Genomic DNA, 26,345 nt, shown 5'->3' on the forward strand with positions numbered 1-26,345 from the left:
TTCAGCTGTGAATTTTTCACACTTTCCCCACTCCTTAACTAGTTCTAATCAAATGATGTCTGTTGCTGAACGCAGCACGGCTTAACTCTTGACAAGGCAGCTCTCAGCCCTCTCTTACCTGGTCCCCCGGGCTGGCCGGTGTCACGGTTTTGTGCAGCTCAGAGCAGGGCGAAGACACACCTGAGGCTGTGCAGACAGCAGTGGAACCACCCAGAAAAGCCTTGCAGCTGGCCACAGGCTGAACTGGAGCTTGCAGTTAAGTTCCAGAGCTTTCCAAAAAATGCACTCCGGGATAAAGGTGTCTGGAATCTGAGCCTCGGGTGCTTGGTTAACCCTTTGGATGTGGGGACGTTGAGAAGGGGGGTCCATGGAAGCACTGATACATGGTGGTCTACCACCAAAGGACGAAGAAAGGGTGAAGCCAGCAGCTCATCACCACGCCAGGGCAGCAGGTACTCTTTCAAAGCAGCCTCGCCCTTTCCATACCTTGTAATAGCTCCTTGCCATCCACAAAAGCACCTTTTCTAGCTTCACTAATTATCTTTATTAATGATTAATGGGCTCAGAACTTGAATTTGCTTTGTCTGCAGTTACAGAAACGCTGCAACCCAACCCTCTAGCGCTAATTTCTCTTTATTAGTTAAATCCAGCACAAACTTGGGAGTTCCGTGCTGGGAGTTGCAAATCTTTGTGAAACGCAAATAAAAGTTGCTCACAGATCTAGAGTGACGTTTTAGGTGCCCAGCTCTGCTTGGGTGAGGCAGTTTGTGGCTGAAAGAAGTTGGAATTCTGACGGGAAATGTTACCAAAGCTCTCCTTTCGACAACAGCTTTACCAAGGTGTAGTCTCCTACACCTTGTGCCCTCTGGAGCTCTTCCTCTGCCCAAAGTGCTCCCGATTTCTACGGATCGGATCGGGCCCAGCACTGCTTTTGTCACCTCAAATGGAGCCATCAGTGTCTCTCCAGAGCAAAACCCTTGTTAACCCTTCCCTGCCCGACACCTTCTCCAAGACTACTTTTGATTCCAGAGGTTTGAATCAGCCGTGGAAAGCTTTGCTACTTGGTTTGCTTTAGTCTTTACCAGACCATCTTAGCATAACTCCTTTTTTAGGGGGAAAGAGAGGAAAGGAGTTATCCATTTCTGCCCTCCCAGTTCAACACTTGCTATATTTGCCAGGGAAATCTCTTGCTAGTTTGCTCCTTTGTTTGGGGGGGAGCTGGCAGGGAGAGGGCGAGCCTGCGGCTTCGAAGCACACGGAGCAGAGGCATCAAGGGCACAGGTAATCCAGATGGGAATACCCATTTTTCACACTGGAATACTAGTGCAGAGCATGCACCACCAAGGCCTGATCCTGACTCTCCTGCTCTGCTTTTCTCTTGGTCTCTCTATGGGATGGCAGCAGGTCTGAGGAGTGAAAGCCCTGCTTCCAGCCCTGCTTCCAGCCCTGCTTTTGCCGGTGCCCTGCCTGTGTCCTGAGCCTGCCGGGGGCCACGAGGGGCTGGGGTGCCCATCGAGGTCCTGCTCGGTCTCTGCACCACAGACTCCTTTTTGGGTCCAGAGTCGGTGTTGCAGGAAGCTAAACTGCACTGCTGACTGAAGGAGTTCAGGAATCCTGGAGGGAGGAGGTCAATCAAAACAACGATTTCCCAAATTATTTTGTCCTGTTAAATTAGCTCCTGCAAGCGCCGGGGCTGGGGTTCCTTTTCTGCTCTTTGCCGGAGGAGTAAGGAGCCTCTGCTGGCTATTCGGAGGCTAAATCCTACCACCCCTAGTGAATAGACATGCATATTCATGACAATAATCTCAAGGAAGCTCAATAGGAAGTTTTCGGTGGATCCAGGATTATTCCTAGGAGCGCAGGTTGGTGTAATTACAACCCTGGTAGAACCTCTGGTTGCTCACACCGCAGAGCTGCTTCTCTCAGTAGCTGCCTTTTAGAGCTAAGTTTTGAAACCAGTAAATCGAAATTGAAACTTTTAACTGCACCTTTTCACGTGCAGCTCGTGAAGTACTTAAAAGAAACTAAAGAAACTCCCACAATCGGGGGGGAAGAAATAAAGGAGACCTTTAGCTGTAGTTTCGCTGTTCCTGGGCTTTTGGCATCTCCTAGAATCAGTTCTACAGCCATGAAAATCTCCAGGACAAGCAACTCGAATCTTTAATGAAATAGACAAAACGTTGCTGAGTACTTCAGCGTGATTTTTTGTTTTGTTTTAACAAAAGGCATTTGAGGATGGCATTTGCCAGGATCATTTTCAAGTTTAAGTTGGAAAACAGTTTGGTTTTGTTTGCTTGTTTTCTTTCCAGATAAGAGGAGACTCAGAAGTAGCCAGAACATTCAGAGGAGGTAACTCAAGAAGCTTTCAGAGCTGCTTGGATAACATGCTACCAACAAGCAATTCCTTCACCTCATTAGAAACCCCTCTCGTTGGGTCTCAGTTTTTGGGTTGCTTTGGTTTGCTTTTAGTTTTTTTTTTGGGTTGCTTTGGTTTGCTTTTAGTTTTTGGTTGCTTTGGTTTGCTTTTAGTTTTTGGGTTGCTTTGGTTTGCTTTTAGTTTTTGGGTTGCTTTGGTTTGCTTTTAGTTTTTGGGTTGCTTTGGTTTGCTTTTAGTTTTTGGGTTGCTTTGGTTTGCTTTTAGTTTTTGGGTTGCTTTGGTTTGCTTTTAGTTTTTGGGTTGCTTTGGCTTGCTTTTAGTTTTTGGGTTGCTTTGGTTTGCTTTTAGTTTTTGGGTTGCTTTGGCTTGTTTTTAGTTTTTGGGTTGCTTTGGTTTGCTTTTAGTTTTTGGGTTGCTTTGGTTTGCTTTTAGTTTTTGGGTTGCTTTGGCTTGTTTTTAGTTTTTGGGTTGCTTTGGTTTGCTTTTAGTTTTTGGGCTGCTTTGGTTTGCTTTTAGTTTTTGGGTTGCTTTGGCTTGTTTTTAGTTTTTGGGTTGCTTTGGTTTGCTTTTAGTTTTTTTGGGCTGCTTTGGTTTGCTTTTAGTTTTTTTGGGCTGCTTTGGTTTGCTTTTAGTTTTTTTGGGCTGCTTTGGTTTGCTTTTAGTTTTTTTGGGCTGCTTTGGTTTGCTTTTAGTTTTTTTGGGCTGCTTTGGTTTGCTTTTAGTTTTTTTGGGCTGCTTTGGTTTGCTTTTAGTTTTTTTGGGCTGCTTTGGCTTGCTTTTAGTTTTTGGGCTGCTTTGGTTTGCTTTTGGTTTTTGGGTTGCCTTTGGCTTGTTTTTATTTTTTGAGTTGCTTTGGCTTGCTTTTAGTTTGTTGGTTTGTTTTTTCTTTTTTGTTGCTTTGGCTTGCTTTTACTTTTTGGGTTGCTTTGGCTTGCTTTTAGTTTATTTGGGTTGCCTTGGTTTGCTTTTATTTGGGTTGCTTTGGTTTGCTTTTAGTTTATTTTGTTTACTTTTAGTTTTTTTGGGTTGCTTTGGTTTGCTTTTAGTTTATTTGGTTTGCTTTTAGTTTTTTTCAGTTGCTTTGGTTTGCTTTTAGTTTTTTTCAGTTGCTTTGGTTTTAATAGAGAATTTTCATACAGATCTTTTTTTGACCTTCATAATTAACTTAAGCAAAAGATTTGCTCCCTTGACTATATTGCCCAAAATTATTCTATCTGGGGTTAAAATAAAAATAAAGAGGGATTGAGATTTATTTGTATGTGTATATACACACCCACATATATATATTTGTATCAGATACTTTGCAAGGTTGGCATTTGGAGAGAGCTGCTCTTAATTACCTACAATTCAAACTTGAAGGGAATTAAAAGCAAGAATAAATGAAAGTTGAGGGAAAACACTCTGAATACCACAGCCATCATCAGGCAGAATATCAGTGGGCAGCTCCCCTTTTTTATTTTTAAAGTGATTATTTCTACTCTCTTAAAAAAAAAAATCAAGGAAGATATTTTCTTATATTCTGGGAAGTTAGCAAAATACTACACAGTCTGCAGCTAAATATCAAGCAAAGTAAGCTCAGTTATCTAATATAGATCTAAAGGCAAGCATTTGTGAACTCTATTTAGAGCTAGGGTGGGGTGTTTTGTACCTTCAGAAAGGAAAAAAAGCTGCTGTGGGAATATTCTCCTTTTTAACCCAAATACCACCTAAATAATCTTTTCTTTTTGGCTTGATTTCCTAACAAGATTTTTGTTATTATTTTAAATACATCTTTATATATATTTAAATTGTCAAATATGCCCACAGAATAAGTTACCAAATGAAGCTGCTCAAAGCTAGGAAAGAGTTGGATTTGAAATTCTATGGATTTGATCCTGCTCTCTTGAAATGAGTGGCTAAAAAAATCGCCCTTTATTTTTTTTTCCTGTGGCATCTAAAGGGGCTAAATTTCCTGGCAGCTTGTTAAGCAGGATTTATTACTCTGCCACTCATTCTGCAGAAGAATAAAGTTCACAGTTTCTTTATCACAACAATTTTAGGTGGCAAATCTAAGCAACAAATTTAGATTAAAATCTTAAGCAAACAGGAGCAAGGAAAATACTGTGGGGAATTTATAAATATATATATATATATATCTTTTAGGTGGTTGCTATTCTTAGCTGATAATTCAATACAAAGAACTCGGTCTGATTTTTCTCCTGCTGGTTTTCAGTGGTTTGCAAGACTTGGATGTTTTAGATTCTTCAGGAAGATATATTAAAAAGAAAGAAATCAAGCCCTGTCCTTCACAAAAATAAAGGCAGAAATATGGCTTGGCAATTAAAATCATCAGATCTTGCTGCTGGATCTGCAACTTAAGTTACTTAAGTATGATCTTGCTGCTGGATCTTCAACTTAAGTTACTTAAGTACTGAGACTTTAATGCTAGCAGGAGGAAAAGCAAGCAGGGAGGGTTTGGGGTTTGTTTTGGTTTTTTGCAGAGAGAAATTCCTTGTAATAAAAGAAAGAAATTTGGGGTTTCAGATATTTAAATCAATACATTAAAGAACCCCACAACACAAACCTGATCTTTTATTTGTGAGCTGAAATTGGTAGCTTAGTAAGTAAAGTGAAATAGAGACAAGCTTGGAAGAGGAGGAATTGGGAGAACTGAAAACTTTGGATCTGTACAAAGGAAAATAAGAGCAAAGAATGAAAAGAGAGATCTGTTTGGGGTTGGTTTGCTATCCTGTGGCTTCCTGGAGGTCCTATCAATCCATATTAAATCTATTTTTCAGCCTCAGAATATTTCCATGTCAAATATTTCTATTTTAAAAAGTTCTGGGGTTTCTCTGCTCCTGCAAAGAAAAAACCCCAAGCATTAAAATGCTGTTGAATTTTCTACCCTAAAAAAAACCAGAAGAAACCAAGTCAGTACATTTGCTCATCATTCATACTTTCTCCTTCTTTTCAAGGTGATGTTTGGGGGTTGTTTATATTTTTTTGTTTTGCTTTGAAATTAGTAATAGGAAATGATTTGAGGAGGTTTTAATAGAGCTCACTTCCTTCAGGAGCTTTCTGCAAGTTAGAATGTTATCTGCTTTACAGCTGGATTGCAGCCCTTTCCCAAACTGCATGCTGTCCACAATAACTAACCAAATATGTGGCCCTAAAGACCATTATTAATGAGGTTAATTGGTGGTGGGTGAATCTCAGGAAGAGAGGGGAGCTTGTCCTTTCTTAAAGCCTTTCAGCAGTCAGCAAGGAAAATAAATCAGGCTTAAAAAAAAAATTAACTGGGCTTGGGGGAGGAAAAAAAATCAGTTTCAAATCTTCCTTTAAAACCTTGCAAATGTTTCTTAATCCTTAAATGTAAGTTATTTCCTCTCCCCCCTTACCTAGAAGCTATTTATAAATCTCCTTACGATAAAAGATTTCTATTTATAGGGAGTTCATCTCTCATTAAACTGACCGAGCAGACAGGTCAGCTCCAACCAAAAAACCAAGCCACAAATATTCAAGCCTTGTTTGTAAGTTTTGGCTGATACTGATTTCAGCCTGCAGAAATAAATCCAGGTGAAGCTTTAGCCCCTAGCAATTTGTAGCAATTAACATCTATATATTCACAAGCCCACCTTGATCACCTGCCTGCAAGTTCTTTCTGTTGTTTCCCTGGTCTGTGTGTAATACTCTGGCAAGTTTGGGGCTTGTTTTGTTTTTTCCTTGTGTGGCTCCTAGAACAATAATCAGAGTCTCCCTGCTGCTTTGGAAATTCATAATATAGAGTAAACTATGTTTTAATTTTTTGCTGGTTTGGGTTTTTTTTTTTTTGGGGGGGGGGGGAGGAAGGTTGCCATTGAAAGAAATGAGAGGCATGAGAAGATGCAGAGCAATTCTGCACCAGTAACTCACAGCTTTTGAAGTTTTTAGAGTGCTGGAAGTGAGGGAAGGAGTTTTAAAAGAAGAAAAGCAAATAAAAAAAAGCCCCACACTGCCATAAAAATGTTTTAAAATGCCTACTGCAAGTTTTGTTCTGTTTTAAGAGGAGAAAAGAGGTTTCTTGCTCAAATTCAAAGGATCCCCCTTTCAAACTGCCACAGACCTCAGCTTTTCAAAAAGATTGGGCAGCTCCTGAAATCTGATTGAAACTACAGGGAAAAAAAATAATCATAGGAAAAAGAAAAATAAAAGGATGCTTTTGCCTCCCAAATAAACCTAAATGTTTACCTTGAGGGGAAAAAAATATCTGCCCTAAGGAGACAAAAATGATCCTAAAAGAACTTTTTTGTTAATTGTAATTTATATATCTATTCCTCCCACCCCCAAGGAAAACAATTATTTCCACCAAACTTTTAAAGCAAGGAGCATCTGTTAGTGGCCATTTCAGTACAATGATTCGCCCTCTACAAACCAAAGGGAAGGTGGTGCAGGGGTGAGCTGAAGTAGGAGCAAGCTCCCGGTCCTGGCAGCAGGTAAAGCCTAAATGTTAGGGACAAAGCTCAACTTTTTGGACTTCCGATTGCCCCTAAAATACCACTTCAAATGTGAGTCTGCTTCAAAGAAATCCTCTGCTTTTCCAAAGATGGATTAATAAAGCTTAAAGCTGCTGCTGTTGCTATTAACTATTTCATTAATTGGAAAAGCAGCTCTCACAAGCCATAGTGTAAGCCCACTACAGAAACCAGAATTGATGTATTTACTAAGAGGCTTCATTCTTTGTTAATTAATGAACAGTTGGAGAGGTGAATGCTTTAGAGAGCCACAGTGTTGTTGAGGCAGGAACAGACCCCTGAGATCAAGTCCAGCCTATAATCTTCCAGAACAATTTCACCAATATCTCTGTTAATTTTTTCCCTATAATCCCCCAGAATAATTTCACCAATATCTCTGTTAATTTTTCCCTATAATCCCCCAGAATAATTTCACCAATATCTCTGTTAATTTTTTCTCTATCATCCCCCAGAATAATTTCACCAATATCTCTGTTAATTTTTTCTCTATCATCCCCCAGAACAATTTCACCAATATCTCTGTTAATTTTTTCCCTATAATCCCCCAGAACAATTTCACCAATATCTCTGTTAATTTTTATCCTATCATCTTCCAGAACAATTTCACCAATATCTCTGTTAATTTTTTCTCTATCATCTCCCAGAATAATTTCTCCAATATCTCTGTTAATTTTTATCCTATCATCTTCCAGAATAATTTCACCAATATCTCTGTTAATTTTTTCTCTATCATCCCCCAGAATAATTTCACCAATATCTCTGTTAATTTTTATCCTATCATCTTCCAGAACAATTTCACCAATATCTCTGTTAATTTTTTCTCTATCATCTCCCAGAATAATTTCTCCAATATCTCTGTTAATTTTTATCCTATCATCTTCCAGAATAATTTCACCAGTATCTCTGTTAATTTTGTCTCTATCATCTTCCAGAACAATTTCACCAATATCTCTGCTAATTTTTTCTCTATCATCTTCCAGGACAATTTCACCAATATCTCTGTTAATTTTTTTTAGGGGTGGGGGATGATTGTTTTCTTATCACATTCATTTTACTCTCTAGAAATAGCTCCAAAGGAACTGAAAAAGTCAAACAGATTGCCCCATATTTAACTTCCCCCCCCCCCAAAAAAAAAAAAACAACCCAAGTTTCCCAAGATTTTCATATTTGATATTGAAAGAAGGAAGATGTGAAAGATGATTTCTAAGCAATCCATTAATTTAAAAACTCCCAGAGATGAAGAATGATCACTAAGGAATTATAGCCACAGTAAAGCATTATTTTCTGATCTGATATGATTTTTGGTTTTGTTGTATTTTCCTTCCGTAGGACACCAGAAAAAGCTAAAACTAAAGTTCAGCAATCAAAACTCCTCTTGCTGATAGTCTGAGATGAGGCAAGGCAGGTACTGCTGCAGGGTTTGGAATAGAGCTTTCTCAGTTGGGGCTGTAATCTTTGAACCAGAGGAATTATCTACTGTAGAGCCTCAAATTTTAGTTCTTTTTTTTGTTTTCCCTTTTTGCTATTTAAATAGTAGGAATTTTAGCTCCCTAAATTTCTATTCTATTTACCAACAGTAGCACTTTTTGCCCCAGTTTTCACTGCTGATACATTTGAAACCAGAAGATTCAATTTAAAACGTAACAATAAACCCCCTCCTGCCAGGATAAGAACAAATTAATACAGCTTTCGTTAATTGATGTTTTTCTTTTCCCTTCTCTTTTCTTCCTGCTTAAATATGGAAGAGGGGCAAAACCAGGACTCAGATCAGTTTATTTCCCAACTTACATCAAATCCTGTGTTTCTACAAGACAAACTGATGGGCTAAAAATGCTTGCCTTTTTTTAACCTAAAATATACCATTAATGACACTTCTTTGAATGAGTAATAAATCCATCCAGCTGGCCTCGATGTTTATCAGAGGTTTGAAGTTAGCACTTCTTAGCTTCAGTGGTCATTGTGCTTACAGTATGGAATGCTGTGGAAACAAGCAGGCCTCCTGCTCTTCGTGTCTCAAGCCCCCATTCCAGACACCTCCACCGCTGTTCTGACCTAATAGCGCTGCAAACCTCTGCCTCATGCCATAGAGAGCAAAGATGGGGTGGCACTATGTGCACAGGGGCACAAGTGGGGACTGAAAGGTCCCATCAGAATGCAGGGAAAGCTGAACTGAAGGGGGTTAGCACTAAACTTCTTTGTCAGATGCTGAACTCGGGGTAGAAAACTGTAATTCATGGAATGCCCTAAGCACAAAGATGTGAAATGGTAGAGACTGATCTAGGTAAATCCAGCCAAAAGCCTGCTGGTGATGGTTGAGCTTATGTGGCAGCAGCGAGTGGTGGCACTGGGTCCGTGTCAAACTGGAGTTTGGAGTTGGAGTGTGGATGAGCTGGAGGTGCAGGCTGAGCTTTGGAGCTGGGAGATGAGCCTGTCTTGCTTGGGTATCGTGGCTACTCCAGATCTGTGGTACCCAACTCTCTTTGCTTCATGCTGCAGATGCTGTGGCTCAGCAACACTGACTTGGCTAGGTTCTAGTGCACACTGGAGTTGGCTTTACTTGGGATCTGCTTTTCACAGCGCTCCTGTCTCTCATATTCTGTATTTAGAGGTTGGACTTTGTGGTCCTTCTGAATGGTTGCTTAAATGAAAATGAAACTTTGGGCATGGAGAGCTACTGGGTTTTTTTCAATTTTTTGTTTTCCAAAGGAAAAGAACCACCATTGTCTTGTGGCATGAGCTCCACATCAAATCCATGGCACACCACCCAGCTGCTGGCGCATTTTGTCTTTGCCACTCTGAAATGGAAAGTAGCATGGAAGTAGAAGGAACCAGTGCCTGCCTCAAACTAACAACTGGTGACAAGCAGGTGGATGCTGATAGTGTCTCTGGCTCCACATGTGCCTCACTCCCCACGTTTCATTAAAATGAAGAAGTTTTCTTCCCTCTATTCGAAGGTCATTCTGTGGCTGCACACAGATGTGTAATGGGTCATATTCTTCAGCTGCAGGGTACATAAGCTCTGGAGGCTCAGTCTTAGCTGGGTTGTGTCAATAAGCCACGTTCTCCTCGTGTTTAGTTTGAGAAGAGTAACAGAGTGAGGTCTGACTTAAGCTGCTTGAACCTTCTGTTTGACTTCAGACTCTAGAAGTCCCTTCCCAAAACACAGTAGGGTCAATACCAGTAGTGGGGGAGAGACAAAAGCTGAGCAGAAGCATCTCACATTAACCTGTGTGAAGTGGTTAAAGACCAGGAGTTAAGTTCTTGGGCCCACCACCATTTTCTACAGGCAAGTCTGTAATTAACTGACAATGTGTGGATAGAAACCAGCTCTGAATTTTCTTCTTCTGTGCCCTTGTCTGATTCCTGATTATTTTAGCTCTGTCCAGGCTGCTGGAGAAGACTAAGTTGCTTGTTAGCCAGGCCTGAAAATCCTGCAGTATTCAGACCAGAAATGGAAGCCTTGTTACAAAACATTCAACCATGAATGTTGAGGGGCCACAGTCTCATGTAGGACAGGAAGAAACATCCATGGGAAAGATGGACAAGACCTTGTGTGGCAAAAAATCTGTAGGACCAGTGGTGTAGTTTTCAAAAAAGCAGTCCCTTCTTCTGGTGGAAAAAGACAAAGTCACACCCAGAGCATTTCAGAAGGCAGGGTTATCTCCTCTGCTTCTCGTGGAAGCCTGCTGGATATTGTTTTGATCCATTTAAATTGCTGTGTCGTGTCCAGCACCCTCAGAAAGCCCCTCAGCTTGTTCAGTCCCGCCAGGTGTGCTTGGCTGCTCGAGGATGACAGCCTTGGTGGCCAGGAAAGGGAGGGCTTTAGCATATGCCCAAGTTTAGTTGGACCCAGCTTGGTTTAAAACCCATGGGCACGCATTCTTGAGGACTTTAGTATGGCTGCAGAGAGACTGCCTCCAGGAGCCTGCAGAGACAGGATGAGGGACAACGGTTTGAAATGAGAGAAGAGCAGATTTAGATTGGATGTTAGGAACAAGTTCTGTACCAGGAGGGTGGTGAAACACTGCAAGAGGTTGTCCAGGGAGGTGGTTGAGGCCCCATGCCTGGAGATGCTCAAGGTGAGGCTGGGCAATGTCCTGAGCAACCTGATCTAGGGGAGGATGTCCCTGCTAACTGCCTGGGGGTTGGCCTACATGACCTTTGGAGGTCCCTTCCAACCCAAGGCATTCTATGATTCTGTGTTTTTAGATGTTCTTCTTGAGGATCAAAATGGCTATTCTGGTCATGCTCTCTTAGTGAATGCTTTCTGACCTTCATCAACATAACACCATTAAGGTTGGAAAATACCTCCAAGGTCAGCAAGCCCACAGTAAGAAAGCAAAGATTTCTAGGTCCCTTTATGGACCAGAAGGTGTTAATTATTGTGCTGGCTGCTGAAAAGAGCAGGAGAAAGGAAGGCTGTTCTAACTCTTCCCAGCCCTTTGCCTAGCTACCCTGGAATGCCAAAGTAATGAGGCTTGCTGTAGGAGAACTGCCAGGCCATCTTCTTCAAGCTGCCCTTGGGCAAGGGTCTGGGGAGCCTTCCAAATTGGGCTAAGGACCAGGAAACAGAAGAAACTGTTGGGCAATAAGTTGTTTTTAGGGCTGAAACCCTTCAAGATACTTCTTCAATGGGGCAGCTCATCAGCTGTCTCCTTACAAGCCAAGGCCTTGAGCAACCAAGTTAAGTTGAGGTTGGAGTAGATATTCTCTGAGGTCCCTTCCATCCACTCTATGATCCTATGAAAAGAAGTGTCAGGTACCAAGGTCTTGACACATGCTGAGGCCACTGGGGGCTGCAGGATGCTGCAGACACCCTGAGTGCTTCTTCCAGCCGAGACGAGAGCTGCTCCCCAGCCTTTCACTAAGTAACTCGTTCAGCAGGAGTCAGGTGGGCTGTGAGGATGGTGCCCCAAAGGGTCAGCACTAAACAAAGTGCTGCTAGCTCATCAAGGCTGATCCATTTTCTGCCAGTCAGCCCATTGCTAGGAAGAGTCTTGCTTCCTTTTGGGGGTTTATCAAAATGTTTGGAGTCTACGACTGCCTTTGGCTTCGCTTCTCTCTCAGCCACTCTCTTGAATTCTCCCCTTTTTCCATAACACAGTCTCAGATGCTGTCATTTGCCTGAAAATTCACCTTTCCAGGGAGACTGGACTTGCTCCAGCAAGCCAAGGGAGTTAGCAGCTGAGTGGCTCCTTAGATACCTGCAGAACTCCTCGGTCCCTTGTTGTCAGACACTGCTGCTTAGCTTTGTTTGTCCTGCACTGTGAAGCTCATCGTGTCCTTTAGAAACCTGTAGTTTGAGGAAACACTTCCTTAGCAGAGGTGGAGTTCTCATCTAGGGTTTCAAGCTGACACTGGGTAGGTTTAGGTATTAGGAAAAAAAAAATCCCAGCAAGAGTGGTCAGGTACTGGAATGGGCTGCCCAGGGAGGTGGTGGAGTCACCAACTCTGGATGTGTTTGAAAGTCGTTGGGATGTGGTGCCTGGGGGTATGGCTCAGGGTGCACATTACAGAGTAGGGTTCTCGTTTGGACGTGGTGATCCTGAGGGTCTTTTCCAACATGAGTGTTTCTGTGATTCTGTGAATTCCCTAGCAGCAGAGGTTTAGGTGAGAGAAACCAGGCTTCTTGGACTTGTATGCAGAGAAGGTCTGTGGGTAGTGGCAGAGGTTCATATGGTATTCTGAGCTGCAGTCATCCTTCTCTCATCTTCCTCTTCAAATAAAATTGTTTTCAAGGCCAGGCTGGATGAAACTTTGAGCAGTGTGGTTTAGTGAGAGGTATCTCTGCCCTTGGCAAGGGATTGGAACTAGATAATCTTAAAAGTTCCTTCCAACTCCAGCCATTCTATGAGTCCATGATTCTTGGTGAGGAAGTTCTTCACAGAGAGTGTGATTTGCCATTGGAATGGGCTGCCCAGAGAGATGTTGGAGCTGCTGTCCCCAGAGGTGCTCAAGAAAAGCCTGGATGAGGCATTCATGCCTCATGCCATGGTCTGTTTGATTGGCTAGGGCTGGGTGCTAGGTTGGACTGGATGATCTTGGAGGTCTCTTCCAACCTGGTTGATTCTATGATATAAGGGTGACAGAAAGAGGTTTTGGTGTTGGTGTACTTGCTTCATGGCAAATATGGATGTGTTGGGGTTTTTTCTCCCTGTGTTCTGTCCATGTTGGTTTGGACCTCTTGGTCAGCTGGTCTTTAGTTAGAAGCTGGAGAAGGTTGCTCTGGCAATCCATGGCAGTTGCACTACATTGGTCGTTTCATGTTTTGTCCTGTTGGGTTCTTTGGTTTGGTTGTTTTTGTTTTCTGATGCAATGGCTATAAAAAAAAAAAAAACAGAATTGGTTTTAAAAGTCTGGATTTTATAGTGTGGTATTAATGGGCATTGCTACACATTACCCCTTTACCCCTGCCCTTTTTTGTTTTGTTGTAGTTTACATCAAGTTGTTTCCACTTGGAATGCTGATAGGAGCAGGTGCTGGGGCAGGGCAGGGTTGCCCTTGCTTTACACAAGTATCAATGACTCAAATCAGCCAGATTCTGGAGAGAGAACCTGGGGGGGGGGGGAAGTACCTTTAAAAATATAAGGAAATGCTATTAGAATGTGTTTAATGTGTAACATTAGAATGTGTTTAATGTGTAATATTAGAATGTGTTTAATGTGTAAACCAGTGAAAATAAAGCCTGAGAGCTTGTGGAGCAAACGAGTGAGGCACATGGGTGACAGGCAGAGATTTCATGTTGGTGCATTTGCTTCAAGGCAAACATGGATGTACTTCTCCAATTCCCTGTGTGGTGTCCATCTTGGTTTGGACCTCTTGGTCAGCTGCTCTTTAGTTAGAAGCTGGAGAAGATTGCCCTGACAATCTGTGGGGTTGCATTACATTGGTTGTTTCAAGTAAGGCCAGATGACATCTCTAATGCCTGTGCTGGAACATTCACTGTATCTCTGTCAGCCCCTTCTGCAAACAGTAAGATGCTGTTGGCTCATAGGCACAAGGAGAGCTCCTCAATGTGATTGGGATGCTCTCCATGCAGCCCCAGCAGCTAGCCTGGCTGTTGCTGTGCTCATCTTGGTGTCTCCTGTGTGAGTTAGGATCAGGGTCCTGTTTAAGAGCTATGGAAAGAGTCAAGGCAGCTTCAGTTTGGTGTGTTTGGGATTGAACTAGAGTGGGAAGGTGACAAGCCCAGTGATCCTAGGCTGTGCTCTTGACCCGTCACCAACACTCTCTGACCTGCTCAGTTCTCTGTTCCTCACGAGGTTCAACCTACCTGTCACGACAGTGACTCTACACTACAATTATCAAGAGTGTGACTATCTCATAGCACCAGAGGTTACACCTGGTGCCTTCCAAACCAAAGATGTTAACAAGGATTTGTTAATGGTTGTTTCTGATGGGAAAAGGAGAGAGGAGCAGGCAGCTTCTGAGATAACCTCTTGTGTAGCAGCAGGACCTTACAGGAAAGGGTTGTGGACCATTAGGAACCCCAGGGAGACTGCAGAGCACTTCAAGACTGTTGGTGTGGCTGGAGAGGACAGTTCCTTTCTTTGTACCTTAGGACTTAGTATGACGTTAAGGACCTTTGAGAGCAACCCTCTTTGTGCCACCGTGGCCATGCAACTGTCTTCCGCCCCTCTGCCACGCTCATGCCATTCCTAAGGCTTCCTTGACAATATTTGGCTGGGAGGCCTCAATATCCTTAAATAGGAGATGACAAAAGGTGAAGAGCAACCACCCAGCTAAAATTCTCTGGTTAGCTGAAGTAAAACCAAACTGTGGAGTGCATATTGGTATTTAAAACACAGGGGAAGCCAGGGTGGGACGCCGCAGAAGTGGTTTCTGCAAGGGCACCAAGGGGATCTTCAGACGTCCTCTTCCAACCCCTACCATTCTGTGATGCTATGAAGAGCAGCAAGGCAGAGCCAAGTCATGAAACACAGCCTCTTAAGGAACCATTCTGAAACACTGTATTGCCCTCTATTTATCTCTTGTAGTGCTCACAACCCAGCAGCCTCAATGGATGGATATCTGCTGATGTCTGCTGAAGTTAACCTTCATCAGACCTCAGAACTATGGAACTGTTGAGGTTGGAAGAGACCTTTGAGATCATCAAGTCCAACTGCTCACCTACAGCTCACTACCCCCTCAGCACCACACCCAAGCACCTTTCAAATGCATCCTGGGATGGTGACTCCACCACCCCCTGGGAAGGCTTCTCCAAGGCCTGGCAGCCCTTGCTGTGAATAAATTGTTCCTAATACCCAACTTATCCTCCCTTGGCACAATCCATCTTCAAGGGACTGGGACAATTTGGGGTCTTTGCCCTAAAAGTGACACAGTGGAAGGTAGCAGGAGCAAAGTCTTCCACCTAGGACACTTGATCAGTGGGGATGATGCAGCCCTGGGCAAAAGCCTGATGCCATCTCGGCAACTCATTGCAGATGAGGAAAATCAGGGAGAAAGACAGCAGGAAAGAGGGAATTTGGGCTCTTAGAGGGATGTGGCTGCATTGAGATGTGTCAGAAGTATGTCAAAGTCTTTGCTGTGATGCTGCTTTGTGGTAAGCAGAGTTTTCTGGTGACCCTGGAGATGACAATTGTCTGTCTGGCACTGAAGCAAAGTACTGATGACCTGGGTGGTTGAGTAACCCCACTGAGGGTGTAGCCACGCTTGAAAGTAAGCCTGTGTGTAAGTCTCACCTTCAGTGGACCTTGGAAGGTGTTTTCTGGGAGCAGGAGAGGAGAGGTGGAGGTTGGGAAAGAAGGTGGAAGGAAATTCTTTGAGAAGGTGGTGGTTCCTCCTCTTCTGTGTTGAGACATCTGGGAAAATGGGGTCAGGAGAGGGCTTTTTCCAAGGGCTAGTAGTGATGACAGGACGCGAGGGTTGCACTGAAGCTTGAGGAGGGCAGATTGAGACTGGAGATTAGGAAGAAACTCTTTCCAGTGAGGGTGCTGAGACACTGGCACAGGTTGCCCAGGGAGGTTGTGGATGCCCCTTCCCTGGAGGTGTTCAAGTCCAGGCTGGATGAGGCTTTGAGTGAGCTGGGCTGGTGGGAGGTGTCTGTGCCCATGGCAGGAGGTTGGAATTAAGTTATCTTTAGGGTCCCTTTCAACCCAACCCTTTCTGTGAATCTATAACACGGTGCTGTGGAAGCTGCTGGTGACCTGATGTGTGAAGTGAGAAGAAGTCACCACAGGCTGCTGGGGTAGAAGTGTGTGCCCATGAAGGGGCTGGGAACGAGACCTGAGATCACAAAGCAATTCCCCATTTTCATTCCCATTTCCTAGTCTGAACTAAACCAATGAGATTTAAAAAATGAGGATATGGCCCTTGTCCTGGGAGCTGCATGCCTAAAACCTTTTCAGATTGAACTTTTAGCCTGTAACCAGGAGAATAATGTCTGTCTGTGGCCAGTGACTGTATGGGGGGCAGAATTCCTAGGAAAGCGGCCAAAAACGGAACGTTGTTCAGCTCCTGTAGACCTTAAAGCCTCTCAACAGAGCCTTGATGTCTCACAACCCCTTATCCCTACTCAGAGAGAAATCTGGGGAGCTAGAGGAAGGTTTTGCTGGATGTCGATGTGCCCAAGCATGTGCGAGGTCGCAGCTGAGTTTTGGGGTCCCCGTTGCAGAGAGGAGAAGGTAGCAGAGAAGGGGAGGTTTTGAGAAGGCAAATGCCAGCCTTTACAAGATGATGATTATTATTGTTGCTGTTGTTTCTGCTGTGGATAGTTCTGGTTTCTGAAGGCAGGGTGACACGTAAAATAAAATTAGGGTTACACAAGTGTGTGGTTTGGAAACTCGGATGAAAGCAGGTCCTGGTGCAGGGCAGCGGTGGTTTTTCACGGGCTGGAGCGTTTCGTGTGGTTTGAGCTTTGCAGAGGAGGAGAAATAGTTCTCTGCAGTTGGTAGCAGGCAAATAAGAGTGTTTCCCTCCTATCCAGGCAAACCCCAGTGAATGGATCCCCCTGTAATTCTGACCCTGTGTCAAGAAGGATATTTATTGCTAATTCAAAAGCACAGAGAAAGGTAAAGGCAGGAGCTGCTTTGTTGTTGTTTTGTGGCTTTGGGCTTATTTTCCCCTGGTGTTTGCACAGGGGAAGGCTTGCAGGCACACATTGTATGTTGTAAGCGTTAGACTGCTCTGCATATGGCATTTTTTTTGGTCCCAGAGTGAAGGGCACAATTCCCACTGATTTCAGGGAAGGAAGGAGCAGAACACAGCCTAACATCAGCCAGTTGAGAGCTGCTCCTTTAGGGGTGCTGCCCAGTACATTTACACCCCTAAATGATTGTTTTCCCTCCTCTTAGTGCCCTGGGAAAGAGATGGGCACAAATTGTTCACGTTAGAAGCGTAATGAGGATTGTTTAAAGATGCAAATGCCTTCTTTAAGACTGCAGAACTGCAAAGAGCAAAGATTCTGCCAGGGCATGAAAGTGAAACTGGATGAGAACAAAAGTGAAACCAACAGGCACCTCTCACTCCTCAGGCTTGAGGGAAATGCAGGAAAGCCAATCCCAAACAGGTGCTACTGGGCAGGAAAATTGGGTTTAAACCTCTGCTTTACTTTTATTAGCATGGCAAAGTGTTGCTGGTGAGCTCCAGGAGGATATCTCCTAAGAGAGAGCTTTTGTTCTGTTAGTTGTTTGGGTTTTTTTTTCCCCATGATGGAATGGCTTTTAAAAAATGCAGACTGAGTTTTAAAAGTCTGGGGTTTATAGCATGGTTTTTAAGGGGCATTGCTACGTTCCCCCTTTGCCTTTGGTGTTTTTTTTTTTTTTTTTTTGTAGTTTACATCAGGTTGTTTCCTCTTGGAATGCTGATAGGATCAGGTGCTGGGGACAGGACAGAGTTCCCTTTGTTTTGCAGAAGTATCAATTAATTAGACAAACCGGCCAGATCCTGGAGAAAGAATTGAAGGGGGTGGGGGGGAAGTGCCTTTAAAAATGCAAGAAACTGCTGTTAGAATGTGTTTAATGTGTAAAACACTGGAAAAAGGCACCTGAGAGCTGGTGTAGCAAATGGCAGAGAGAGACAGACATGCAGCTGGTCCTGCTCAGCCTCAGAGGATCAAATAGGAGACAAAAGTGGAGGAAAGAGGGCAAAGCCCCAACAAAGCAGGAGCAGAGAGACAAAAAGCAGCATCAGGTGCGGCGGGGAAAAAGGAGGGAAGAGAGGAAAGGAACGGGCTAGAGAAGGTAATGCTGTGCAAAAATCTTTCGTGGTTTGCATTTCTCAGTGGCCAGGAAATTGGGTGTGGGAGGAGGCTGCTGGGATCCTAGCAGCGTGCTGGGGGGTAGAATGTGTGGAAGAAGGGTAAAAGAGGGAAGGAAAGATTTTAGCACGGGCAGACCCTTTTCTGTTATGTTTAACAACAACAAAAGGGCAGTTTAGTCATAAATTCTATACCCTAGAGAGCTGAGGCTTTCTGACCATGACTTGCATTGATAATGCTTACTAAATGACTAACTTAAAAGGAAGAGGTTGGGGAAGAGAAGATGCTGTGAATTTGTACTGAATAGATTCACTTTTTCTCTTAAGTGGGTTTGAAAAAGGGGGAGGGTGGGGGGTGAGGGAAGAGCATTTAAAATGGTGTCCAGACAGTGATTTGAGCTGGTATCTTCCTCACAGGTGAAAGGAGGAGATAGAAAGCTCAAAATTCCAGGCCTGGCTAAATTCTGCAGCTTCCCAAGTAAATAGACAATAATAAAAATGAAATTTGGGCTAAAGCAAAGAAATCCAGCACTGCATTTAGCCAAAGAGGTTTGCAGCTTTTAAAGCAGGGGAGGGAAAAGTTGGAAGGGGAGAAAGAATCGCTCAGGACTCTGTCCTTTATGGAAGTGGTTTTAAAGATAATATATGTGTGTGTGTGTGGGGGGGTTATATATATATATATAATGGCATGTCAGTATTTGTGAAAGAAATTATTTATTCAATCTTTTCCCTCCTGATTTAATATAAAAAGTGAGGCCTTTTGGAGATGAAATGTGTTTGATGAGAGAGAGAAAGCAGCAGGACACAAGCCTCTGAGAACTCCAAAGCAGGTCTTGGAGGGTCTGGCACTTGGCTTCAGCACATAAGGAGCTGATTTCTTTCCTTATTTTGGCACTTGATTTTCCCCCAAAACAATTCTGAGGTCTCTGGTCCGAAGAGTTTTTTTTTTTCCCAGCCAAGAAGTGAGGGCCAGAAGATGTGAGCATGAAGCCAGGGGTCTAAGGATGTGCTAATGTGAATTTGCTCTCTCTCGGGTGGCAGGAAGCACGGCGCATCCCCTGCTCCAGAGAGAAGAATGGACAGACAGCCGCGGTGGAGCAAGCACCACTCCTCAGGTAAGGTGCTCTTAACTTACAACTTTCAACAGAGAGAGGAAAGAACTTTTCTGGTGGGATTAAATAAATAAATAACACCTGACCTTCTGTCTGCCTTAAGTTTGGAGTTTATGGACCTTTGAGACGAATGCAACTATTTTTGGTGCATTTGGAGAGAGGCGAGGAGGAGGCAGCGTTTTGTGAGGGAGGGAAGGTGACTGCCAAGTCCTTGCCAACTCTGGTGGGCTGGAAGAGAGCAGCAGTGCTGGGCTGGATTTACTCCCTCTGAGGTGCAAAGATCAGGAGGGCACAAAAAGAGAGATGCTTGCGGGAGCTAGGGTGCGTGTTTTGGTTTCCACTCGTGCTAGGATCGTAGAACTGGAGATGCATGCTGCTGTTTGTGGCTTGGGCTGACGAACCCCACGAGCTCTAATTGCATGTGGCTTCGTTGGAGTGACAAATAGATTTGATGTGGGAGCAATTAAAAATTAGTCTGGTCTGATTACGTGGAAGGCACAATAGTTGTTTTTCGAGCAGGCCTGGTTAATTCAGCACGAGGCAGTTAATGGCAGAAGGCTCTAGGTAGGACGCCTTGGAGAAAAATGCAGTTCCTTGGGGTCGGCTTAGTCACCAAGTGACATTTTCTGATGAGGCAAGAGGTTGTGTTTTGGGGAGATTTGGGGCGTTTGGTGTGAGCTTCTTGCACACTCAGAGAGAGAGAGAGGGGAGCTGCACTCAAGTGTTGGGCACATCCTTTCTTCTTCCCGGTTTGAACTGTTTGGTTCAACCCTGAGAGCTGAGACAAGGAGAGAAATGTAAATTGCCTTTACCAAATGGGATGTCTGTAGCAGTTAGTAATTAAAAGGGGGGTGGGGGGGAATAGATTAAAAATGCTTAGAAGGCTCTGAAAAAAAAAAAAACAAACCCAAAACTCTAAGGTTGTTCTGTAGCCCTTTAAAAGGCTGGGGGAAAAAAATCTCCAAATTAGAATATTTCCACTGGTAAAATAATATATAATAACAACAGAAACTGCTATCAGGAGGGGCTTGGAAACAGGCAATTGATGAGGCTAAAGAGCCAGGATTTTGCAGCATTTTTCTTCATTTAGTCTCCCTCTTTTTAATGCTAAAAAAAGAACAAGCAAATGAAATTGGATCGAGGCAAGATGCTTGCTGTGGGGTGAAATTCGTTTCCTCAGGAGCACATCGGTTTGTAAATCTGAAGTGCTGCATCCAGAACTCAAAGTTTGTGGGGGAGGAAAAAAAAAATGTTTCAGCATCTTTTTTTTTCCTACCTGAGGAAAGAAAGGAGCTTCCATTTCAGGTGTCCCTGTTTGCAAACTAGTTTTGTTTGGGTGTTTTTTTTTGTTATTAGACCTCTGTATTTAGGTTAAAACTGACTTAAAATTTACTTAATTAGGTTCTAGTGAAATGCTGAGTGATTTAAAAGCAAAAAGAAGGGGAAGGATGATGGTAAAATATACCAAAACATGACACTATTTTTATTTGAAATCGCTTAAAACCCTTTTCATGAGCCAATTAAAAAACAGATTAAAAGTATAAACTCAGAGGTATATATAAAACCAAACCAAACGATGGTCCTGCTGAACTCCTGTAGCAGCAAGCAGGGATTTCAGAGGTACATGGCAGAGAAGGGGGTTCACTGGCACCTTCAACTCGGAGGTCTGCCACTGTCCTTTAATTCGTTCCTAAGGCTTTTCTAGACATATGTTAAAAAGCTTTTCTGAAATGCTTGTGGTTGGTTTGGAAGGAAGAAACTGGGGGTGGGGGGAGAGAGAGGTGAGGGTGTCAGTACGCCAAGGCAATTGAGCTGTGTCTCCCCAAGAAATCTGGACATCAGAAAGCGAAGGAAAAAATGGCAGGGCGAGGAATAAATTCTAATAGATGGCGTGGCTGTGAATGGGCTTGAAAATCTTCTTCCCCCCCACCCCAACACCCCTTGGAAGTGCCTGAAAAACAAGGCCAAAAAAAAAAAAGACGAGGCAGACTTTCCAGGTGTGTTTTTCTCTGGGTGAAGCTGCTGGTTGAGGGGAAAGAGGTATTACAAAAACAGAGGAGGGAAAGAAAAAACAAAAGCAGAGAGCTTTAGATCAGCTTTTCTTCTTGATAAGGTTTCTTTTTAAAGGGAGGGGAAGGTCTTTTTCTTTGCCCTGTGTTGTTTATGGTCTGGACTAAGGAAGAGGCTTGCGGTGATTTATTATTTTGGCTTTATTGTCTCAAGGAAGCGTTTACACGAAAGGATCGGGCAGTGGGTTTGTTTGGCTGCAGGATTTTCATTTCGGAAGGAGGAAAAACAACAATCAACCAACCGAAAAAAACCCCAAACCCCCCCCCCCCCCCCCCCCCCCCCCCCCCACATCCCCTCCAAACCAAGCAGCACGTTTCTGAGCGTCTGCTGCCGAGCCTGGAGCAGAAGCAGACCTGTGTGCAAGTCTGCCAGGCAGCCCCCGGCTCTGGGCACGCTGCCGTTCGTGTGGCAACGCAAACTAAGCGCCGTTCGACTCGCTCCGTTACAAACCATCACCCGGAAAAAGAGGTGCGAGGAGATGTGGCCCAGCTTGCCAGGGGAGCCTCGGGAAGGGCACCCGGGCAGACCTGCTGGGTTATACTCCCTGTGCTCGCTCCTGCAGGGCTCTGTGCCATTAACACACACACGCATCCCCATCCGTGCCCCCTCTCCCAGGATGGATCCTGACTCCCCGGGCTGGTTTCAGTTCGCTGTACGCTCAGAGTGTGCTGTTTGAAGAGAGGAGCTGGCAAGGGGCCGTGCTGGGGCACCTGTGTGAGCAGTGCAGGGCAGCTCGGCCGTGCCGTCGCTCTGCGCTCGCTGCAGGGCAGCCCTGCCTTTCCCCCTCGCTGCGTCCCCAAGGCCTGCCTTGGCTTTGGGTTTGGTTTGGGGGGGGGGGGGGGGGCCTAAGGCTGTCTTAATCGATTCAATACAATCTGCCGTTCCCAACCCAAAACTCTGATTTTTTGTTAAAGCTCAAACATAAATCCCCGGCCAGGCAGCAGGTAATTAACTCGCCGCCACTGCTCCCGGCGCTCCTGGGACCACAGCCACGCTGCAGGGGGACGGCAAGGCCGGGACCCAGGGCGCAGGGCCGGGCCAGGCCGGGAGCAGCTCGGCGGAGGAACTGAAGCGGGCCGGACCCCGTGTGGCGGCGGAGGAAGAGGGGGAGCCAGGCCGGCGGCGGAGCGGCCGCGGCCCCGCAGAGGGTTCCGGCGGCGGGCCCGGGCAGGCCGGGAGTTGTAGGCGCGGCGCGGCGGGAAGCGGCGCCGCGGCACGGCCAGACATGGCGGGGCCTCTCAGCGCCCGGCCCGGGCCCCCTGCCCTCCTCCTCCTCCTTTGCCTGCGGCGCTGGCTTCCTTCGCCCCCCAGTTCCCTGCCGACCGGCCCCGGCCCGGCCTCTGCCGCGGCGGCTCAACATCAGAGCTGCCTCTCGCCGAGCTCCGGCCCGGGCCTGCCCCAGTGCTGCCGCCGCCCGCCGGCTCGCTTGCGGGCCTTGGGGTCTGTTTGTAACGTGAGAGGGAAGAAGGACGAGACGGGAAGGTGCCGGAGGGAAGGAGGGAGCAGCCCTGGGACCAGCGAGCGCTTGGCACTCATCCGGGTTTGCCCTGGGACCCGCTCTACAGGTACTGGCTCCGTGCACAACGCGGGGAGGGAGGAGGGAAAGTGTTCGGTGTGCGTTTGGGCCCAAGGTGAAAATCGGCTTCTGCTTGGACGTTCTGATGGCGGGAGGCAGTGGGGTAACGAGCCGGAGGTGCCCAGTTCCGTGTGGAAGGAAAGACAACTCGGCAGTACCTGAGATCCCTCAGGCTGAAGGGGATTTTGGTAGATGTTGGTTGGTTTGGTGCGGCTTGGTTTGGTTTCTTCCCCACCCCCCGGACCCCTCTGTTAACTCTTGGGCAGCCGAGCAGTGCCGTGCTCAGGGAGTTGGGGGAAGGTGGGTCTGACACTTCATGCGATGCAACAGTTCTTGTTAAGGGAGCTTTTTTTCCCTCGCTAATTACAAATCCTTTCGGAGTGCAGCGTTTAAACCGAACAGACCCCGAATTTATTTGCTAAGGAATGAAGAGGTGCACAGAAAATGACGCTGTGAGCTCAAACAAATAAAGAGGAAGCGGGGGGGAGGGTGTGTGGAGTATCCCGCCCGGATGCCTTCCCGCATGGACCCCCCTAGGTGATCCTGTCTTGGCAGGGAGGTTGGACTCAACGATCTCTCGAGGTCCCTTCCAACCTCTAAAGTTCTATGATCCCAGAGTAGGTTTGTTTTCTGTCGCATCTGCTACAGCTCAGTTTAGAGAGAAAGACTGGGAGGAGCTCTTCCAGCTTGTTTGGCTTGGTGTCAGAGAGGACCTCAGCTTTTCCTGCCGGTGGGCACTGCTCGAAATAGTCCTGGAAGTGTGCACAGGTCGGTGTCAGTCCTGGGAGAAAGAAAGGAAAGGAATGAAGTTATTTTAAGGGAAGTGTTCTAGTGGAGAGGGGGAAAAAAAAGGAAAGTGTAATTTTGCTTCTCAGAGAAGTTGCTGGGAAGGCAAAAGGGCTAAATGTGGAAGTGGCTGCTCTACAAACCCTGCTGCAGAGTTCAGCAGAGGAAGATGATTTGAGGCATAGGAAGTTCCATAGAAGCGTGAGGAAGAATTTTTTTCACAGTGAGGGTGACAGAACCCTGGCCCAGGCTGCCCGAAGGGGTTGTGGAGTCTCCCTCTCTGGAGATGTTCAAGACCTGCCTGGATGCATTGCTCTGTGAGGTGGTGTAGGTGACCCCGCTCTGGCAGGGGCGTTGGACTGGATGGTCTTTCGAAGTCCCTTCAGGCCTTCTGTGATTTGAGGTACAAACCAGCAATCCCAGAGCAAACTGAAACAGCCGAGTTGAAGAAAAAGGGAAATGTGGATCACAACTCATGATGTGTTCTTCACCTTGGTGGGGTGGGGCTCATTCTTCTCCTCTGAAAGGATCCATTGCTTTTCCAGTTCTTCAGCAGGAAGTGAATGTTGCTGAGTTCTCTTCTTTCAGTGGCAGCGGTGAGATGGAGTGCAGTAGAGTTTTAGCACAACCAGACCCTGCCAGACTAACTAGTTGGTTCTCTTCTGCCAGGAACTGCTGGGAAGCGGCTGCCTGGAGAAAGATTTGGGAGTGCTGGTGGGCAACAAGCAATGTGCCCTTATGGCCAAGAAGGTCAATGGTCTCCTGGGGTGCATGAAAGAGTGTGGCCAGCAGACTGAGGAAGGTTCTCCTGCCCCTCTGCTCAGCCTGAGGGAGGCTACTGCTGGAATTCTGGGTCCAGTTCTGGGCTCCCCAGACAAGGAACTATTGGATAGAGTCCAGCGGGGGCTACAAAGATGCTGAGGGGCCTGGAGCATCTCTGTGAGGAAGAAAGGCTGAGAGCCCTGGGGCTGCTGAGCCTGGAGAAGAGCAGCCTGAGAGGGCATCTGAGAAATGCTCATCAAGAGATAAAGGGTGGGGGGCAAGAGGGTGGGGCCAGGCTCTTGTCAGTGCTTCCCAGCAACAGAATGAGGGGCAGTGGGCACAAACTGGAACCCAAGAGGTGTAATCCAAGAGGCACTTTCATGAGTGTCAGAAGTTCTTCATTCTCTTGTGCTGTGTTACACCACTTGAGATACTACTGAGTGGAGGAGCAAACGGATGGCTGTGAGCAGTCTGCATGTGATGAGGTTGATAGTTCCATGGGCATGAGTCACTAACCAAAGCAAAAAAGACAGTGTTGTAAAGTGGAACAAAAATAAGGTCTTGTTGTGCTGTTATTGGGAGTGGGACAAACCCCTCCTTTTGCTGGTTTGAGCTCAACAAGCCTGGCAGGGATGTGCCCATATGGGCATTCACATGGGTACCTATGTGTATGTGCAGCCTGAAGCAGCAGCTTTAAGTGGTGGTGATTGGTTGGCTTTAATTGTTATTTGTAGAGATGCTTTGGAGCCAGAACATCACTGCTGGAGATCATCAGATTTTCATTGATGTCTTCAGAGGGGTAATGATTTACACCCCCTGACTAGATGGCCTAGATGGGGACATTATGGTGCTGCCTTGAGTCTTACATAGACCCACAGAATGTTTTGGGTGGGTAGGGACCTTTAAACCATCCAGTCAAGCCCTGTCTGCAGGCTGGTCAGAGTCCCCAGCAACCTTACCTGGAATGGTGGCAGGGATGGGGCTTCTACCACTTCTCTGGGCAACCTGCCCCAGGGTCTCATCCCCCTCAGTGTAAACAATTTCTCTCTTCTCTCCAGTCAGAATCTCCCTCTTCATTAAGACCATCGCTCCTGATGCATCAGGCCCTGCTAAAAAATCAGTCCCCAGTTTTCTCATCAGCCTCTCCAAGCACTGTATCACAGTATCACAGTATTATCAGGGTTGGAAGAGACCTCACAGATCATCAAGTCCAACCCTTTACCACAGAGCTCAAGGCCAGACCATGGCACCAAGTGCCACGTCCAGTCCTGCCTTGAACAGCCCCAGGGACGGCGACTCCACCACCTCCCCGGGCAGCCCATTCCAGTGTCCAATGACTCTCTCAGGGAAGAACTTTCTCCTCACCTCCAGCCTAAATCTCCCCTGGCACAGCTTGAGGCTGTGTCCTCTCGTTCTGGTGCTGGCCACCTGAGAGAAGAGAGCAACCTCCTCCTGGCCACAACCACCCCTCAGGTAGTTGTAGACAGCAATAAAGTCACCCCTGAGCCTCCTCTTCTCCAGGCTAACCAATCCCAGCTCCCTCAGCCTCTCCTCGTAGGGCTGTGCTCAAGGCCTCTCCCCAGCCTCGTCGCCCTTCTCTGGACACGCTCAAGCATCTCAATGTCCCTCCTAAACTGGGGGGCCCAGAACTGAACACAGCACTCAAGGTGTGCAGAGTACAGGGGCAGAATGACCTCCCTGCTCCTGCTGACCACACCATTCCTGATGCAGGCCAGGATGCCACTGGCTCTCTTGGCCACCTGGGCACACTGTTGGCTCATGTTCAGGTGGGTATCAATCAGCACCCCCAGATCCCTACACTGAAAAGCCACCAGAAGGTCTTCCTCAACTCTTTCAGCCTGGCCTCACAGAAGAGGTGTTCCAGGCCTTCTGGCAAGCTGGTCCACTGGGATATGGAAGAAAAGTAGTTCTGTGGAAGAGAGGAGATGATGTAT

At 45.9% G+C, this 26,345-nt stretch overlaps 1 long non-coding RNA gene across 1 annotated transcript; it reads right to left on the reverse strand.

Moving 5' to 3' along the window:
* Nucleotides 1-23,230: 23,230 nt before the first annotated feature.
* Nucleotides 23,231-25,600, reverse strand: LOC135180150 (uncharacterized). The gene is made up of 2 exons (XR_010304298.1): nucleotides 25,350-25,600; nucleotides 23,231-23,623 (listed from the first exon to the last, which is right to left on the reverse strand). It is a non-coding gene; the product is annotated as an uncharacterized LOC135180150 (long non-coding RNA).
* Between the last annotated feature and the right edge of the window lie 745 nt (nucleotides 25,601-26,345).

The sequence above is a fragment of the Pogoniulus pusillus genome, chromosome 1 (assembly GCF_015220805.1).
Source record: "Pogoniulus pusillus isolate bPogPus1 chromosome 1, bPogPus1.pri, whole genome shotgun sequence".
Taxonomy (NCBI): domain Eukaryota; kingdom Metazoa; phylum Chordata; class Aves; order Piciformes; family Lybiidae; genus Pogoniulus; species Pogoniulus pusillus.